The sequence below is a fragment of the Falco punctatus genome (genome assembly GCF_963210335.1).
Source record: "Falco punctatus genome assembly, chromosome: 1".
Lineage (NCBI taxonomy): Eukaryota > Metazoa > Chordata > Aves > Falconiformes > Falconidae > Falco > Falco punctatus.
The window spans coordinates 70,884,319-70,903,782 of record NC_137580.1 but is presented as its reverse complement, the minus strand read 5'-3'; the positions used below and the strand labels follow the sequence as shown (position 1 = coordinate 70,903,782).

General features: G+C 42.2%; 1 protein-coding gene across 3 annotated transcripts in view; it reads right to left on the bottom strand.

Annotated features, from left to right (window-relative positions):
- The window catches only part of LOC308055117 (uncharacterized protein C4orf54 homolog), a 67,633-nt gene that overhangs the window by 48,015 nt on the left and 154 nt on the right, over window positions 1-19,464 (bottom strand). For 2 of the 3 annotated variants that reach the window (XR_013924339.1, XM_080368719.1), the window contains exon 1: window positions 1-19,464. This exon is cut by the window's left edge and continues 21,889 nt beyond it. The exons of the other annotated variant lie outside the window; for it this stretch is intronic. The gene's annotated coding sequence lies outside the window, so the exon portion shown is untranslated. 3 annotated transcript variants of the gene reach the window in all.

The following is a 19,464-nucleotide window of genomic DNA, read 5'->3' as shown; positions in this document are numbered from 1 at the left end:
GCAGAACATGCCCAATCTGTGCAAGGCAGTGCAGGATGAGACCCTCCCCAATCCCTACAGGTCTCCACACCTCATGACCTTGCTGTACAGCAGCACAGACCCCAGAGGCGAGGACCGCATTGGACTGTAACCACATGCATCTCACTTGAGGCAGTCACCTCCAGCACAGTGCTTTGGTGAAGTGGCTATGTTGCTTCTGACTCCAGAGCTAGCTTATCTGGTGTTAACCTCAGTATCTCAACACCCTGTTCCCTTGCATGTGCTCTTTGCTTGTAGGAAACCCTGAATTTACTGCCAATGCAAACAGCCACAGACAGGCACACAAACACATGGAGTTTATGCAGCTTTTCTCCCTACAGCCTGGAAAACCATACCACATTATGACTTGCCTTCCACTCCCTTTTCTAAGGAACTCACAGTACCTGTATATTTCTTAACATGCCCCTTGTTCAACAGGTCAACCTAGCTGAGTAAATGCTACTATAGTAACATTTAGTGCCTACTGTACAGCATTGTTCACATCAAAAGCATTTAGAAGTATTGATTTTCTGCAGCTCTGAGGTAGAGATATTTATAATCCTCATAGCTCTATGTTGTAAATAATTTTTGAATATGGTGAAATGCATGCAGAAAGAGTTAAATGCCAGATTATGGCTGCAAAGCCACTGGCATAGTTCAGGGAATAATGTAACACATACAAATCCTTTGAAAGTAACAGGATAGTCCAGCTTTCACCATGTTTTTTATGAGAAAAGCTTGTAGGTCTTTGTACAGAAACATTCTTTCACTCCTTTAGATCGTGTATGTGATCACATTTCATTCATTTCCTTTACAGACAACAGGGTGGCAAAGATTGCTTGGTGCTTGGCTTCTGCACAGGGAGATGACAAGCTGGAAAGCTAGGTCCTCAGCACCTAGACAGGTAGAGCCATATGAAGCACCTCGCTGCCCTTGAGTGAACAGAAACCACAATCACAGAAGCATGCACTCCACCATTTGGATATGCAGGTTATATTCCCTTCCCATGGCAGGGATGTAGGGCAAGGAACAAAACAAAAATTCAGATGCTACAGCAGAAGATGGGCTTCCAGGTAGAGTCCATAAAAGGCCAGGTCTTCATGTGTTCCAGGTCTCCAGGACCTAACATGGACTGATGGCACTTCAAGGCCTTGATGATGATTCATGCTACAAATAAACTTCAGCAGACAGCAGGTGCTGGCACTTGTCAGAGGACGAAGCACAATTGTTTTCTAGTGAACAGAGTAATTTGAAAAGCATTTGCGCCATCTTGCCAAAAACACAAACTGTGCCACATTTATTTTTAGATACAGATACCCCTCTGGGAAGAAACCACAACTGGTTATGTCACACATAAATCAGAGCTACCTGCTGATACCATCACAGAGCTTACTACAGTGCTTTTTCAAATGGCTAGCTACCCAAATCCAAGGCTACATTGTTCCTTGCCACATGGTGAGCTATGATGTGCTATTAAGTATCCGAACTTTAATTTACATCTCAAACCACCTGCTTTCTCAAGGATCAAAATACTTACTGGGAGAGAGGTGTTGGGCAGGGAAGAGCAAATACGGAGGAGTGGGGCTGCATCCCTCTGCTCCTCGGCACATTCCTATCCCACACTTTCAGCTCCCCAGGGAGTACTCTGTGCTCCCTGATAGGGTATGATTTATTTATTTATTTGTTTATTTTAAACATTTTCCCTGTTGGATGAATAGGACTGTGCAGAGGGGAAGGGAATTGATGTACTGGCCTCAGGGCTATCAAAGCATGCAGTGCAGGGGCCGTATTAGGGATTTAGGTGGATGGATGCTTGATCCTGCTGCGGCAGTTCTGGCTAGTCATGCAGCAAAATCAAGCAGACAGCTCTCTTTAACCTCTGTAGTGGAATAGCCACTGGAGGGACACAAAGGTCTGCACTGGGCTTGTCTGAATTACATCTGGTTGTTGCTCAGGTTATTTTCTGAGGCTTCTTTTTTTTTCTAGTTTGCTTTCAGCACTGCACCACGCTGAGCCCTCTTCTGCTCCAGCTGCCGGGCTCTGGCTCCTCACCACACTAAAGTCTGCATTAAAAGCCATGTGACGTTATTCACCACCAGGTCCTGCACAGCCTGCTACTCTACACACAAAGGCTCCTTCAGGTATCAGCATCCCAGTTAGATTAATAGAATTCATGACAGACAATGGAGCACAAATCATAAAAAAAAAAACCAAACAAAAGCTTCCTATATCAGCAAAAAAGCTTGTACTACACAGCAAACACACGAGCCTTAGAAAAGCATGTGTGAACATATGTGTACACAAACAAAAGGGTTATGTCAAAAGAAAGACATTTCTGCAAAACTTCCTTAATAATATTTTCTTGTTCTTCTGTCATATGCTATAACAGGACTGGTTATCTGTTGTCTCACATTTCCTGCCTTAAAAGACTGACCCTCAGTTCTTTCAAAAAATAATCATATTTTTCATGGTACAAGGTTCTGCAGTTACGCTTTCACTATTCTCACACACACAAAAAAATTTCCACATGCTCTTCACTATTTTGGAAAAAAGGTCTGCAAATCGTGTGAACAAGTACTAGCTCACTAAGGCAGTACGCTTTCTGACTGCATAACTAATTTTGAATACATAGCGTATTTTGAATACTCAACCAAAAGGCTAGATGCAAACTTGCACACATCGGTGGGTAACATTAAGGATTCAGAGTTCTGGTTTAACTCAAGTGTTGCTGGGAATTAAGAGTTAAGAGCTCTGACGTCATTTTTTCTTCTTATTCCTTCCAATTTTTATCATCATCTGTGCTTTTTATGGATACATAATGAGATAAGTATGATGTAATTACTGCAGACAAAAACTGTTTTGAAAAACTCATATAAGAGCCCTTGGTAGCTGCACAGATGGTGCCTTATGGATGGAGGTTGGACTAGATGATCTCCAGAGGCCACTCCCAACTTCAATTTTCCTATGACATTTTACTATGTCCACTTATATGCCAGCACTTAATATTACTCTTCTGCATGCCAGTTCACCCAAACAGAAATACCCCCACAGGGCAGACAGGCCTTGGAGGCTGAAATTCCTCTGCTAGATCACCTCCTGTGCCTTGCCAGACCAAGCTCTAAGGAAAGGCGATATGCTGCTCTCTAAATATGACACAAGCCCCATCCTTGGGGAGCTCAGCAGCGGTGGCATCTGGGAGGATGGACTCACAGATTTGGCAGCTATTGGGATGAAATGACCCACAGAGAGAACCATGTCTTCCACACACTGAGCCTTGCTTTCTCCTTGCAGGGCAAGGACCTTCGCTGAGGTGCTGCTGAACATCATCACACCTACCTGTGATGCAATTCTCCAGCACGGGTGGATGCTTGGGTAACAAGTGTTGAGCAGGGTCTTGCCAGCTTGCTTTGCCCCCTGCCATTGTATACCTTGTGTTCATACTCCACCTCCCACACACCACAGCTGTCAGTGGCCTCCAGACCACACTTCTGATAGAATCCAAGTACATCTGGCCCCCTCACGTTACTGTAATCCTTCACCCTTTTGCTCCGATCCATAAAACAACAGAGGTAAGCCATTTGCACTTCAGCTATTGAGAAAAGAAAGAGGGTTGCTTCCATCTGTTAAAAGTGAGTGTTCCTCCCAGATGTGCCCTTCTGCAGTGTGACACAGAGGATTATGGACACCATTTTCATGTTATGTTAAGCTAATGCCATCCCTGTCCTGCTTCCCAACCATGCAAGCAATAAAGCTTTGTGTAGTCCCTGTGTTTTCCAAGGCATAGTCCATTTTTGGCATGTAAAATCTAAAAATAGCAAATTCTCATGTTCTAAATATCCACCAGCTTACTACCTCCTCAGCACTCAGGCAGCACCTTGCAGGCAGACCAGTATGCCTGTATCTACCTTCAAACAGCTTCCCATAGCCCTTGCCTACTGGTGTTTTCCTCCACTTGGATACATGTACATGTACACACCCACATGGGGACTTCTTTGTTATACGACATCATTTTGTAAGCTATGAATTTGCAGTGGAGGCCCAGTTTCTCTGCCACAGATTGTATACTGCTACAGAGACACTTATTGTTAAGATTAAAGAGCTAATTCATTCCAATTAATCCTAAAATGAAGATTTTTATTCTCATTCTAACAAAAATATATATTCCCTGTTGCCATTGTGGAAGTGGTAATACTAATCCCTACTCAAAACTAGAAGCAAATCCATTTGATATTCTTAACATACAAGATGCACTAGAAACCTCCAGACTGACATGTGTTTACAAATTCCCATTTTGTTCTTCTCCTTATTAACATTAGCCTTGAGGAGGAGCCAGCTGTTTATATCATGACCCACAGATAGTGAAAGCTATTTAATTATAGTCCAAAGTACTTGCTAGGACTACAGCTAGATTCTGGGCTTTCTTTTATTGCAACCTGCTTTTCACCTCTCCACTGCAGGTTTTTTCTTTCTTCCATCATTCCTTCTTCAGTACTTTTAGTTCCTATCTACTCTGTAATTACTCTTTCCCTAGGTTGTCTGGCTCCTGCGCGTTTGCTTGCAAGTTTGACAGTGCATGTCCTATTCTAGAAGAAAACACTTCAGCCTTCCTTTGCCCTTATGCAAACCCCAACTCACAACTTGCTTCCCTGAGCAAGCTTGTGCATTGCTTCAGCACCTGGGGCTGCTCTGGTCCATCTTTGCTCTGCTGGCATTATGGAAACACATCTCCAGAGCCTCATTGCCACCCCTCACCTCTGAATGTTTTGGTGATTTAAAGGCTCTTTCCCCATATGGTATCCCAAAGGCTTCCCGGTGGTATCTCAAAGCACAGATCAATCGCACATGATTTTTCTACCCAGCAGTTTCAGAATTAGATACATTTTATCTACTCTAAAAGAGTGGGCAACAAAGTACCTTTCTGATGCTTAGGTTTTTTTAAAAAAGTGTGCCATTGCCTGCATTTTTCCTTTGGTAACAGTTTTTCTTCTTTGCTACTACTCCAAGTGAAAGTGGTAAAAGCATTTAGAATACAGTGAAGGAGTTGGTTAAGAAGTTAAAAAAGTAAGAAAAAGGTGTGTGTTTGGAAGAGTATTTTGTGTCCTCACCGCCTTCACTTCCTCTCATGCTACTATTATTTTCTTAGTGCCACGGACGTGCTCAAAGGTTTTGGTTTTGTTGTTTTATGGTGTGTATCCACAAAAGCTGAGGAGAACACCTTACTCTTGTCTTCAAAAGGCCTGGACTCTGCTAACGGTTCAAAACATGGTTGGTTTTTAAGGTAGTACCACCACCCATAAGCCCATGAGGCTGCAGATGTCTGCAGGGTCTTCACAAAGTGTGAGCCCACAGGGCAAGCAACAGAACCAGTGAGAAGGCATTTGGAAGAAAGTTTTTCAGTGCAAAATAATGTCTCCATTTTTTTGAGCTAGGGGGAAAGACTGTTTTTTAAAGCTAAAACTGGAAGCTAGAAGAAGTAAAAATATTACCACCTTTTTTTAAAAAATCAAAAGATGTATGCTACTGTAAACTGTGAGTGGGATGAAAAATCTTTCTGAATTCAGTTCCTCCTGCTCTTTCTCTCTAAACAGTGCCCCTTCAGCCAACTCAGTTCCATAGGTCTGAGGGAGCAAAAACTCCTGGGCTTTCTGTAGATGCCAACCCGTGCAACCTTTACAGGGAGCAAGGGAAAGAGAGAAAGGCTCCTTCGAGCCCCACTGACTGGCAGGAAGCAACAATGGAGAATCCCGTGCTGGCATCCAGTTGCTGCTCTTTTCTGGACTCTTGAAATGCCTGTCAGGTAGTTTCTTCTAAGAAAATTGATGTGCAAGAGCAAGACAGTAATGCATTACCCCCTTCTCAACAAAGCTGGTGCTTGTGCAATTTTTGATGAATGACTTATGGTGGCTTGACTTGAAAGGTACACTTTATCCTGCCTTTGGGGAAAAGGTATGGGCACAGCTTGGTGCAAACAGAGCTGCTCACCTTTCATTAAAAAGGCAAACCAGAAGTCCCTGGCTAATCCTCAACACATGGATGTGACCGTTTGAACCTCTCATTCTTTTCAGTCATCTCCCAGACTTCAAAGCAAGGCAGCTCTGAGGCCTGGATGCAGTCAAGAATAACATCAGCCACATTACATATATTATATGCATATGCAGTATGCATCCTTTATTTTCTCTTCCTGATCACGTGATGCCATGATGAGGTGAGGATGCTGATATATGACAACTGCACAAAGAGCTAAACTGCTAGCTGAAATCCCATCTGTGTTTCTCTCCTTTTTAAAACATAAAACAAACAAACAAACAAAAATAAATCCAGATTAGATGATGAGAAAAACTGGGCAACTCCATAGCTGCCGGACAAAGCCCTGCCAAGGACAATTCCATTTTTCCACTCCTCTGGCTTCAGATATCGTGTGCTAACCCCAGCTGCAGAAATTTAAATCTGGTCTTTAAATTTAGGTGACAGGCCACCTTTATGGCTCATCTGGACAGCTGCAAGGCTATCCCAAGTGGAAGGGAGGGGCTTCAGAGCAATTGCTTAGTAGATATGCCTTTAAGTATTGCCTGGAAGAGTTTCAGTACTCTTTCATAACCTTCACAGAACTTATAAACAGTCACTGTTACCTCTACTCTCAGTTTTCTCCCTTTAGACTTCTTTTATTCCATATAACTACATTAAAATTATATTCAGGATTACTCATAAAATAGCAAGTGCCTTCATTTGTGTATACAGTATTTGCCTTTCTGGTTAGTGCCCCCAAAAAAGGAGCTCAGAGACCAGAAATTAAAATACTGTTCTCCAACTTGTCCCCACAGATGCCTCAATGCAAAACCAAATGGATGATCTACTCCTGCAATTTTGCATTTGGCTTCATAATTGAAAGGCTAAAAGAAATTTTAGCTTTTTCACCAAAATTAGTTTCACTAAATATAGCTTCTGTTCCTTTCCTGAATTGCATAATTGCTCAACTAAATTAACAAAACCAACCAACCAAACTTAGTGACATTTGAGGGAAGAGTGTTAGACTTTTAGATGGTAAAAGAAGAATCATCCTCCTGAATTCTCATCTTTGACAGCTCTGATGTTGAAATTTTTCTCCAAAATAAAATCAGTGTTTTATATTTACCTCCCTTGGGGACACTTTTGGAGATTTAAAGCAGAACCCCATGTTACTTCTTCTCCTGTAACTCCAAGTTTTACACATGTTTTCCTGTGTAGAGACTCCTAAAGTAGCCTAAGCATTTTGAAAAAGCTATTCCAAGTTACACACATGTATCATAATGGAAAAAGATGCTAGGGTTTTTTTCTGGAAAATGAAACAAAATAAGATGAGAAGCTCAGCATATGTGCAATGTGCACCATACTTGTTTAAAATTTCCTGTGCTACTAATCTCTCCATACCCTGAACCTGCCAAGTGAGAAATGCAGTGTCAATGCAGCTAAAAGCAGAGCACACTCTGCTTAACTCCTCTGCCCTGACCATCACCACCGCCATCACCCCTACAGCAGCCTGTGACCTTCCTCCTGAGCTGTGACTGGTTTCCCTGGTCAACCCCAGGTGTGCACTTGCAAAAGCAGAGGTGGATGAAGCAGGCCTGTCTCAAGCCTGCACTCTGCACCACCTGGAGGGGCTCTGGTTTTGGCCCCAAAACTAAACAGCTATGTTAGCAAGCCCATGAAGCCCTGTGCTCTCCTGCAATGCAAAGATGCTATAGGAGCAGCATGCCTTACAGTTCTTGTCTACCGAGGCATAGCTCAAAACGATGCTGCTGTTAAGGAAAGTGGTTTGCCCCAAGTTTATCCCAACCTCCCCCAACATACATGCAGACATGAAGTCGCAAGGCAGGAGTTCAGTGATGGAAGAAGTCACGGTGTCAGAAAGCAGCCTCAAACCCACCCTTCCACCACAGAAACCCATTGCTAAATCATATTTATACCATGCTCAGACCTCTCAATGACAGAAGTGATATATAGCTGTCTAGCAGTATTTATACCACAGCGACCACTGCAGTATCTGGGGAGTGCAGTATAAATACAGACCGAGTGATAGCCAGGGAAGCCCAAGGAGTGGGCGATGAGGGCGAGTGGCCAAAGCAGCTGGGAGACATGCTGATTCAGTGCATCTCCTTCAGCTGTCCTCAGCAGCAGGTTGCCATGGAGTAGAGGTTGGGAAGGTTAAAATAACTGATTTTTCTTCCCCCAAGCATGAGCCCATGAGGTTCTTCATCTGAGTATCTGACCACAGCACTTTGTGTTACTACATAAAATATAATAAATACTAAACTGTTTTCTCTAAAGGGATGATTTTGCTCATGCCCACCAACCTGCAGCACTCAGCAGATGAGGTTGGAGTTGTCATCCCTGTCTTACAGATGGGGACATCCATTCAAAGGGAAATTGAACTGTCCCAGCAGGCCCAAGGCTGTGCCAGAAGTAGAGGAGAGGTTCCTGTTCTTACCCAAAAATACAGTCACAGGGCTTTTAAGATGGCAGCTTCAAACATACTCCTGTTTAAATGCGAGGGAAACGGAAATGGTTGTTTAAGAAAAACTCCTGGATGTGAATTTTTCAGTCACATGTTTAGTTTCTTCCCAACATACATTAGAGGCAAATATTTTCAGCTGACTGAACAGGACCTTTCCACAGCAAAATCAGTGAGAATTTGAATTCCAAGCTTTGCTTGTTAACTTCTTTCTTCTCTATAAATAAATCAAAATTTTCTATTCCCAGATGAAACCTTTGAAATAAAATATAAGCAAGGAAGAATTCCTCATACAAACAGAGGATTTGCAACAGAGCTTTGCAAACACATAGCTGGCTTAGGGGAGCTTCTTCCCATCTAGTCTAGCAATACTTGAGTACCCCTCCTTGCTAGAGAAGCAAGGGCACTTTGTTCCATTTTTTCCACTCAGGATACTGTATTTTTTCTGAAGTAATGTGACGGATGCAGCAGCTTACCTACTTGCTGTGATTCCTACAAGAACAGTTTATTTTGACTCTACCACTCTGCAAGGAGCTGGACTTCTCAGCAGCACCCAACATGCACATTACATACTCAGCAACTACCTTCTCTCACGCCTTCAGAGCCCCTTGCATAGCTGGGAATGCTAGAATGAATTGCTTCTGAGGGTAAAATCAGATTTGGGAGGGTAAGATCAGATTTGAGACCCCCTTTTTGCCTGCAGCAGTGGAAATGGAGGTGTGGATTGGACTGCACTTACAGTGCAAAACTTACCTACGGTTTATGGAATTATTACCATTTGACTAATTCGGGCTATTTCTGCCCTTACAAAAGAAACATTCAACTTGGGTAGTGCTGGAAAGCATTACACATCTCTTTGCACGGCCACTCATTCAGAAGGGCGCACGGACACTACTTCTTGTGAACAGCATTTTCCAAGCTGCGTCTCCTGGCTTGATTCACTTAACAGCCTGGTTAAGGACCCTCTCTCCCTGCCAGTTTGGCACTCCAAGCTCTTCAGTAGAAGGTCACCGAGGCAGGCAAAATCAAGCCCAGCTTTATGTGAGGCCCTCACTTCTCAGCATACAAGCAGTGAGAGAGCTTCTGGGAAGAGCTCTCTGACAGATACCTTCTTTGCCCACTATTCTGAGTAACGCGCTGCAGCGCCAGCTTGCTTTGCCTTGCCTTGCCTTGATTTGATTGCAATGCATGCTCAATTATATTCTGCAAGTACATGATACCTTTTCAAAATGTCTCAGTCCTAGTCATTTTCTCCCTGGTTTCGATCACGGAAGATCTGATGCAGCCTTTGTTTTTCTTGCAGTTTTCCTTAGGTACACTCCTGTAGATAATAGCGGCTGTGTATCAGTCTGAAGGCCCTGACAGTACCGACAGTAACAGGAATGTGCCAGCTCCTTCTGGATAAGATTTCCTCTTTCCTCCCCTGCTGCTTTTACTTGCCAACAGGGTATGTCTTTGTGCTTGGACATCCCTGAGACAGGTCTGCTTCAATGTATTGTATTTCTATGCATTTATAATGTTAAAGAAAAATGGAATTTAAGAGCAGAACTGGAAAATAAGATGTTTTCTGGTGTCAGGCTGCAAGGAGGATAGTTTACACTCCCTTTACTTTAGATCCTAAAGGAAGCTTTCAGTACTTCAATATGTGCTGGTAGCACAGAGCAGCCAGTTGAGCCTGCTCCCCACAGTGTGGAGCAGCACAAAAATGTGAGCAGAACCTATGGCTTATAACCCCAAAAAGCAGTTTTCAGCTTGAATCCCAAACAAGTAGAAGTTTGTTTTTCAAAGTGCTAACAGGGACTGCTGCTGCCTAGGTTATTTCTTGTAACCCTGATATCAAACAAAGAATCAAAGTGACATTTTCCTTCTTGGCATCAACTAAACTGCCCCCACCTCCACCCCTGCATCTGACTCCACAGGTTTTTTTCTGGAGATGCTGAGTATGATCCCTATTTATGCACTGGTGAGACATCTCCAAGGTATTCTGGATGAGCAGCTCTCCTTTGACAAATGTGATTATGAACATGCATCTGTTATTAAAATGGATTTTTATCCCCTGTAAAATATGCCACAGACTAAATGCTGTCCAGCTTCTCGGGGCTATACTGTTTTTTACCTCCAGATTTAATTTCTGTAAGTTCTTTGCAGCTTTGCCAGAAATACTCTGACATGACTTGTGACCAATACAGAAGTCAAAATAATTCTCACTACCTGAAGCAGATAAACATTTTGCTTTGTTCTGAGATCTCTGTATCAATTCTGCATCTATTTATTCAGAGTGCTTTTGTTCGATGGACTTCTCATTTACAGAGCTTCGATTTATTTCTGTAAACCTCAAAACTGCTATTAAACCTGCACTAAAGCAACTATGAATTCCAGCAGCATTTCCTAAAAAAATGAGCTTGATTTTAGCAGTTTAAAAATAGTTTCAATCTCATTAATACTCTTCATTGCCATACCATTTCCTTCCCAGAAGTCAGTGATTTGCAAACTTCCATCAGTGATACAGAAATGGATTCAGTTGTAAAAGCACCTGAGTTCTGCTCCCAGCTATGGTACAGGTTGCTCGGCCTTATCAAACGACACAGTTCATCTGGACTTCTGACTATGCATCATCTCCAGTATCTGGTGTGGTTGTGTGTGGCTTTGAACCGTGCCACAAGCAAGAAAGCTCACAGATCTCAATCTTACAATGGCACATCCTGTGAAACTCTCAGCTGGCACATTTCTGGGTCTATCAAGTAAACCAGCACCATTTAGGTGACAAAGTGCTATGGGTCCTCTGCAGCTCTTCGCTTCTGTGTATGTTTGTTGCTTATATTAGAGTGTGACTTGCAGCTGGCTCTCAGGACTGCAAGAATGATTCCCATGGGCAGGATCCTCTGGTCCTTACAGAAACATGGCAGGGAAATCTTCTGCTTAGTATATGAAGCTTGTATGCTTTTTGTAATAACTCACACATGTGCAATATTTAATTTTTACATCTGTTAGTAAAATGCTTTCTGTGGGTATAGCATATTTACTTTGGACAGAAGTGACAATCTGTGGGGTTTTTTAAGGCTGCAAAGATCTGGATTATTATAGAAAAGACATGTAGTTTAAATAACTAAAATTTCCTGGATATAAGTGGGCTTTTTTTTGCCTTTATATATGATTACACCTCTCAATAGATTACAGATCGTGGGTTTTTGGTTTAATTCCACCTCTGGCAAATAGAACCCTGGACTGTCAAATGCTTTCAAAGCAAGGAAGAAGTTCATTAAATTTTAACATTTATAAAAATAATGATGCTGAGAGTTAGCACCTCATGAACTTCTTGTCTCAAACTTAGGATTTCCTGGGAGCCCCCACATAAACAACTCCCTCTTCAACCCATTCATGCACTAAATGTAAAAAAATTTGAGAAATACCAAGAAATGAAGGTGGGCAACAAGAGGTCCCAAATTCCAGTTCCAGGTATCACATCTTAAGAGTCTGTCAGGACTGGGAAAGAAAGCAGACTCACTGACTGACTACATTTGCAAATTGAATTTCTGAGTTCAAAGAGGAGACTCTTAACTTCCTGAAACCAAACCAGGCCATAATAACAATACAACCTCCATGTTTCTAAAAGCCTCCTCAGTTTTCTTTACAGTACTTGGTCTGTCTCAAATATCAATTTCCATAATTCTTCCTCTTCAACCAGAAAGTCCTGACCAGTTTAATCTTAGGTCACACAAAAATTCTCTCTTTGTTCAATTGCAGCTTATATTGCAGTCATCTATATTGCAGGATGCAACTGTCTTTTAATTAGTTTTGCCTATCTGCAATGAAATCAGTGGCTATACTTGGAGCACATCCACAGCGTTGACAAGGTCTGAACTATACCAACTTTGCAACAGATAAACATGAATAAACCCTACTCTGCTGTAAGGTAATGTAACCAAAGATGACAACCGCTACTCTGCAAATACACCATGCAATATTCCTTCCATGCCCAGCTAATTGTCTTCAGTTTAGCCAAGGCAGAAAACATTTTTTTGCTGCAAAATGAAACCACTACATGAAAGCTATATTTTGTTCAAAACAGAGCTGGTCCACTACACCAAAGTCATGCTGGCAAGGACACATCAAAACCAAACTTGCCAGCCCCTCGCTCTCTTACTTGTTTGTGTCAATCAGTTTGGAGATTTTTAACATTTGAGTTATGTTTATCTGAACTGGTTTTCAAGGTCTAATTATAACATGTGTAGCAGGGTGAGATTGCTGCTATGAAAGTTGAAACATAAATAAAGAGGACTTGACGGGCTGACTGATATGTTGGCACAGACCAGACATGTATGTCACGTGGAAGCCCAGTGCAGCTGTTGTATTCCGTGGTACAATAAATAGCTGTGGGGAAGCAGCACGGTCATGCGGGATTTTTTAATACCACCTACTGTGCTACTTGGCCAAATGTACTTGCCTTACAGGAAAACAGGCAGTATCTGAAGTTTAAATGCAGAAGAGTGACAATCCTGGCAGAACAAGGACTGTACATTTTGAAGGCTCTGCAGGAGAACATGGCATGGTTGCCTGCCTCCCTTATCCCATCCTCCTTTCACACAGTCCCACACAGATGACCCAAGCCCAACTTTCCGCTCAGTAAAACCAACAGAGCATGTGTTCTCACCTCTTTGAGCTGGAAGAGTGTGCCATACACAATAAAGTGTACAATCTCTCCTCCTGTTGCAGGAGAGAGCCACTGCATGCAAGGATCATGCCTGGCAGAACTCAAAAGATGGATGTCTCAGGTAAGACTAAGCTTCTGGAGAGGATCTCTATTTATAACCTGGATCCCGATAGGTGGCTGGTCTTGGGTGTTAATGTGACAAAGTATTGGTTTTTAGAGTCGTTGAAATGCCTCAACACGGAATGGAAGATGAAACCACGGCTGGCTTGCAAATGGTCATTCATGCCATGTACTGGTAAGAGAAGAAGCCATCAAGACTGAGCATTCACATTGCACTGAACACCAATTAAACTGATTAGATCCATGAAATATTATAAAGCATCTGCATGCACCCTTTATAAGGTTAGGTTTTTATCTGTTTTAGAAAAAATTGTCCTGCCACAGGACATATGTATCTTTAAATTAGCAACCAGCAATGAACAGAGCTTTTGATAAGGCTCTGGAAAATGCCTGGCATCTACAATTCCAGCACTGGGTTTCTATTATACAGATGTGAGCAGCATATTAAGGCACACTTCCCCAGCAAGAAAAGTCACTACAATGGCAATCACTGTCCTCAGAAAGTAACTTACAGTCCCTTTTCCACCCAGATTCTCAGTATTCTGCTTATGCAGCAGTGGTGCCATAAAATGCAAAATAATACAATATTCAAATGTTTTCAGAGCTACTGATGTAATGTAATTTTATTTGGGTAAAATAATTTTTCTCCCCAGCTCCTTTCTACTCAGCTGTCAGTGTTTGTCCCTATATTCATAAAGGGTTGCATAAAGTGACAGAGCTATCAAGATTGATAGTGCATGGATAGGTTTCATATGTTATTTGAACCTAGACTTTGAAGCTGCAAAAAGCCAAAGTGGCAAATTTCAAAGTTAAACAAAAACAAAAACAAACAAACAAAAAAAAAACCCACAAGAAAAAACATATGTATATGAGCTGTAATAAGATCATACAAGAAACTGAGTTTTACAAAACAGCAAGAAAAACTATTCTTAGCTTTTTTTCCTAACCTCCTTTCTAGTTTAAACAGTTCCATTCTGTATTTTAAGACACTTTTACCTAAACCTAAAAGCATCTGCTGCTATCTCCATCAATTTTGCCGCATATTGTTGGACACTGGCATTTGTGTTCAGTTATGTGCTGGATGCACTAAGCAGTCTCTAGCCTTAAGCACCTCAGGTAGATGCTGTAATCCCAAGTGTGATCTGAACCCCAGCCTGTGGTCAGGTAGGAGCCATAACTCATTACAGATGTGGAGCTGGGGACCCTGGGCCCTGCTGCAGGACAGAGCTATGGGATGGCTTCACAAGCAAGCAGGAGGAGAACAGGAATCCCTGGTGGGACCCCAGGTGTGACAATGTTCAGGTCTTCAACCTTGACAGCTCCCTACCCCAGATCACTACAGCACAGACCCAGATTTGAGGGAGACTGGAGAGCCTCCTCCTCTGTACAGCTTTAATTACCAAGTAGTTGCAGTGCACAGACTTGGCAGCCAGGTGTGATGCCTCTTGGACAGAGACCTGACTGCCAGCAGGTCACTTGACTCAAAGCACCACATGGCCCACAAGAAGGGCTGCCTGGCTCCATTCATACTCCTTAAACTGGCCTTTGGCAACAAGACCCCCTCTCCTCCACCCCTCCATGAGTGCTGCCACTAACAGCCACTGAAACTCACAATTTCTCATGTAAAGAAAATTCCTAGTTGTTTGGGTTTATTGCTTGAGGTTATCTTGGGGTTTGGCTGGACAGAAAAAGCATTTGCAACACACTCCATCTATTCAGACAATGACATTGCTCTAAGGTGGGAAGTTTTAAAGAGTTTTAGCTGGACTTGAGGAGACCTGAAAAACATGTTAAAGTCTTCAAGCACACGTATGTATTAAAGGGTGGATTGAGAAAGTTCCTAGAAAGTTTTCCTTGTAGAACTGAAACTGGGAACACATAATCTTCGCATCATTATTCACATTATTAAATCTGTGAAAACCAAACCACGTGCAATAACACAGCTGTTATAACTAAAGGCATTTAATTTCCCACTGTCATATAAAAATATACATGCTCCAGCTCTTGGTTATGTACACAGCAAGCAAGGACTAGAAAAAATTAATAAGCATCAAGGGAAACTTCCTATACTGATTTCCATGTCCCTTTTCAAGTTCTCAAATTGGGGAAAAAATCCTCCTTTACTTACCCCTAAAGGGGTAGCTGAATTTCCTAGAGCTGAACAAATGAGAGAAGAAAGTGTTAGGCAATTAGAAATGTTAACTGTATTTGGTCCCAAAAGTCACACCTTTAAGAGTATAGAGAATGCTAGTTTTTTAACTAAGAGCAGAGTTTGGCGACTTAAAAAAATCTGAATTCTTAAATTCTGGGATCCCATATGTAATCGTATTCACACATGACATGGCTGGGCCCATCTTACTTGGCAGGAAACTGTACAGAGGCTTCAGAGGACATGCCTGTTGTATCTCTTACCATACCTAGATGGAGGTGTGCTCCTAATCAAGTCTGGGGAACGAGCCTTCACAGCAACACAACTACTGCGATCTTCAGCTACAGAGGCACTGCCCAGCCCAAACTGTAGAAAACTGGGGAGGAACAAACCCTCGTTTTGCCTGACTTGTCTCCAAGCTGCTTTTCCCCAACCGTTTTCTCACCTCTTCTGTTTCCTATTTGAATAAACTGCAGATAACTTAAGGTTATCTGGTATGTTTTGAAAATGTGTTGACAGTGGAAATCAGGAACACGTTAAATAAACGTGTCTCAGGCGCCTCAAAATTTGCAAAGAAAACTTATCATTATGCTGGTATCCACTATGTCAAGTGTTCTCCAACTAAAAGAATGTTTTCAATAAACACTCCAAAGCAACATGTGACAAATTCAAAAGTGAAGAATCAGGTGACTTGCAGAAGATATTAGCATGTATACTGTGTGGGAACACAGTGGAAGGATTTCTGTGGTTGCTCTAGTGGGTTTCATGGTATCCCATGGGATCATACCTGAGTGTAATAGGGATTAGATATCTTGGACCCTGCAAAATTGTCTGATGCAATTACCTTAAAAGGCATAAATTAATTGCTAGCTCTATGTTGTATGGGAAACCTGCACTCCACGGGTGACCACTCTGCTCTAGGGGAGACTGACCCTCCCTGCTGACCATGGAATGAAGCTGTAGGAGCTGCTGAGGGCTTTCCATCACACTGTGCCTGTGGTCACCTTGCACCTGCTGCTGCTCAGTGCTGTGACAAACCCCATCCCACAGCTCCAAACAGCATTCCACACCCCAAACCCACAATGAGCTACAGTTCCATCCCAACCTGCCCCTCATCCCAACAGCATTAACAATGGTTTTGTGATATTTCCATTCCTTTCAGTTTCATTTGGATGAAACCACTCCTTTAGGGTTTGTTTGGGTGGTTCACAGCTATCTGTAATAGTCAGATGATTAGAAGGTAAGGTGAAATGGTAAAAGGAAAGAAAAAAAAAGTTTTGATTCTTTCCTGCCAAGTTTTTTCAAGTAACCGGAGTTAATTACACTTTTTGCAGTGGTCATGTCTCTTTTACCAGCTTTATTAGTCACATGGCTATCTAAGCCAAATTCCCCCTTATTGCATTAATATGTCTTGAAACTCAAGTATAAAATTACAGTTAGCTGAAAAAATCCAAAACTTTCAAATAGTTTTAAGCAATTGCTCTGTAAAAACTTGCAAACCTGGAAGAACTATTGTGATCCTAGGACCTAACCACTTGTAGGACATATGCAACATAACCTCTCCTAGCAATCCCACAATTTCTGCCCAAACACAGGCACATTATCTCCAAATACACTGGATCACTAAAGGAAAGCACCTGCTAGTCTGAGACCTGGTGGCTACAATGTAAAGCATTTACTGGAGTTTAAAAATCTGTTGGTAATTACGTCATTGTGTAATAATCTCATGCAACACAGAACACATGGGATAATTTATACATGTATCAATCATTATTAGCCTTCCCCTCCCCATTTTGATAGCCATAGTTTTCCTTCTGTTTATTCATGACCTAAAGTTAAAACAATAGGGTTTGGTGTTCAGTAGTTTTTTCTTTTTCCCCATGAGATGAAGCAGTTATTCAACCAAGACTTCAAGACTTTTTTTTTTAATTAAATCACACTTTGGTTTATGAAGATTGACAGATGTGAGGAGATGAGAAGAAAACTAAACTATCCCCTGATTTTCAAAGAGGCACCTTATTCTGCTATTTGTTTCTTTTGGTGGTGCTTTGTGCTCCGCAGCCCGCTGAGCAGCAAGCGCTAGAGCACTGCTGCTATCTACAGGTCTACTCTGTGCAGCGCTCAAACCAGACATGAAACCAAGGGGGTGCTCGCGCTTGGGAAAGAGACCAAAACTCTGACACTAAAGTATGCTGGCTTTTGGGAAATGCAAGCTGGCAATCTGTAGCCTTTCTGTCCTGTGGCTAACATATGTTAAAAACCCCAAATCAAGCTGACTTCATTAAAGGGAGGGCTGATTTCTGCTGCATGAGAGTACAATTTCTGCTTTTTTTTCCTTTTTTCCTGCAAACAAAGAGGAAATGTTGCACTTTCAGGTGCAGAGTAAAAGGAAGCATCTGCTCCCACATGGGAACCCTCTCCAACCACAACACAACTGGTGCACAAAACATGACGGGGTACAGAAGGGCTGGAAACCACCTCTGAGCCTGCAATGATGAAACTTTAAGACAATTTGTGATGTAATTAGAATTCACTAAAATTTAGTTGTAGCTCATCACTGTTTGGAATTTACTTAATTATTCTTTCTTTGCTTTTTCTTCTGTAAACCCAGAAAATTTCACAACTGCTTTTGCGCCTCTTTCAATAACACAGGCAAACAAGATAACCTGGAACATGTCCAACACCACTGAAAACAAACAAAGCAGCAATTATAAATAAACCTATCCAGAAAATACAAGAAACTGTAGATATGTCAAAAGCACCTATTTAACCAAAGGCTGTGGATTTCAGGATCACATTACCAAAGACAGTATTGTACCACAAGCTTTCAATAAGTGATAGAAGGGGCAAAGTCTGAAAAAGGGGAAAATATTTTTCCCCTAATGAAAAAAAAAAATATTTTTCCTAATAAGGAAAAAAAATCCCAGCTTATTTGCAAAATCTGTGTCTACAACTGAATGTTTGGCTGCCAAAATGAACAGTCAAGTACAGGAGCAGATCACCTTACAGCCAGGAAAAATGCAATTGTAAGTTTAAACAGCAGGACAGTCTGATCTGATGCGTGGAAAGTCTGTGAAGCTTTGCCCATTTGGAAGGCTGGAAAAGCTCTTCCAAAACTGATTCCTTGAGACCAGCAGAAGGAGCAGGCTTTTAGGCAAGCCTGTTCCAAATGACTCAGTTCCAAATGCAGCATGCTTGTTTGTATGACTGCTTGTGAGAAGACAGGTAGCTGTTACTGCCTATTTAAATATCAGGCTTTCTGGAAACAACTGATTTTCAGTACTGGGTTCTTGGTGAAAACTTTGGGGGGTGTGACTGGAAAATAGCATTCTGCCACTTTTTTTTTCCAAAAGAAGCTTAGTAAAGAATTTGCCAGACCTAGAATAGTTACAGCCCATGAGTGTCACAGCATTCTCCAGACTATCAAGCTGCAACAAGATCTTCTACCATCTCATAGCAGCATACCCTTCATGCAGTCCCTCTGCTGCCTTCTCATCATCTCACCTCATCCAAGACACACTCTTCTCTCTCCTTCTTCCTCGGCTGCTCTTTTTTCATTGGCTCTCAACCACTTAACTTAACCAGCCACACCTGCTAACCTGACACCCCTGAAGCTAGCCCACAGTTGTATAGTATCAATACTAATTAACCCAGCTTCATTCCTCTACACATGAGATATTGAGGAATACAAATCACCTCTAGTGTGCAGCAAACTGTTTAAGCATTTGAAAGGATGGCATGAGGTAATGCTCAGAAATCTCACATCCACAGAGCTCAGTCCCCTGATACAACTGCACTCCCTGCTCAGCAGTATCTTTCTGGTAATCTTTTACATCATATTCCTATTACTGTTTCTGAGAATTCATACTTGAAGGCTGCACAGGGAGGGGTAGCAGCCATAGTAGGCCCCGGGGAGCTGCTTGCCGAGGGGATACAGCCCCCGCAGGGCTCCCCAGGCCGGGGGGCACAGCAGCCAGCACCGGGCGCTTACACAATCGGTACAGGTTTCATCCTAACCCAGCAAACCTCCACGGATTT